This window comes from Penaeus monodon, chromosome 33, assembly GCF_015228065.2.
Source record: "Penaeus monodon isolate SGIC_2016 chromosome 33, NSTDA_Pmon_1, whole genome shotgun sequence".
NCBI lineage: Eukaryota > Metazoa > Arthropoda > Malacostraca > Decapoda > Penaeidae > Penaeus > Penaeus monodon.
The window spans coordinates 26,794,584-26,795,732 of NC_051418.1; positions in this window are offsets into that span (position 1 = coordinate 26,794,584).

Consider the following 1,149-nt stretch of genomic DNA (forward strand, 5'->3'; position numbering starts at 1 on the left):
TCGAGGATTAAAGTCCGTCAACCCAGACTACCGAATGACAAACAGCGCGTCATAAGGGACGGGAGTAGAGCGGTCCCTCACGTAACTCACACCCCCGTTTCTGCCTTCGTGGGGTATTTACAACACGGCTATGATTTTCTGTCAGCCGGGAGGGAAGCGAAGGGCATACTGAAGGAAATACTGGATATTGATATAAATTTAATGAAAGAGGAAAACTATGGGAGGGTGATCTGTATCAAAGCGAAGTACGGGAAAGAAAATTATTCATTAAAAAAAATATATATCTTTATTACGGACTCTTTATGGTGATATAGTTGGATTACACTGAATTATCTTAACAAAAGGAGATAGTTAATTGATCGAGATAAAAAAAAAAGCTGATTGCCATAGTTGCAAAGTTAATGGACAGATTACATAAAATATGAGTCTTTCCTTATTTTGTGTATGAAAATCGCCATAGTACGCGAAATCACCTATAAATGCAAATGGTATTCCATCGTCCACCGAACCCTAATAGGCCAATATACAGAGAGAGTAAAACCTGCATTTGTTCTGCCAAAGATCATTTGCCTCGAAAATGTCCAAATTCCGCTGAAAGAGCAACTGAAATGACGCTGAGCCTGACCTTTTTCTATCAGACTTTTTGGTTAGAGGGTTTTATATATATGAATTTGTTTTTAAAGTTTTTGGAAGAAGTAATTAGTGAACAGAATACTAACTGACAAATACACGTGAAGGAAAAGAAAAGAAAAATTCTGTTAGGAAAAAAAAGTAAATAACCATGCTCTTTTCAAACCGTAATTCATTCTCAAAACCAAAAACACTAACAAATGAGCATTCAAACACATCAAGGAGAATGGCCAATGAAAACAACAACAGCTCGCAAGAACACGCAGGAGAGAAGATAGCCGTGGCAGAGGCACACGAATCGAATCGCCACCAGCATGATGCAAATCCCTGCAACTTCTCACGGCCGCGAATCAGCAGAGTATAGTGTGCAAGTAAAGAGAATAATTCTACTATTAACCTGTGTGTTTCACTTCTATTGGACTCTTTTGACTATCTTTTATTTAGCGTGTCTCCATAATACACGGTATTTATTTAATATTTCCTCTCGTCGTGGTAAAAAGAGGGAGAGTGAGAAAAAAC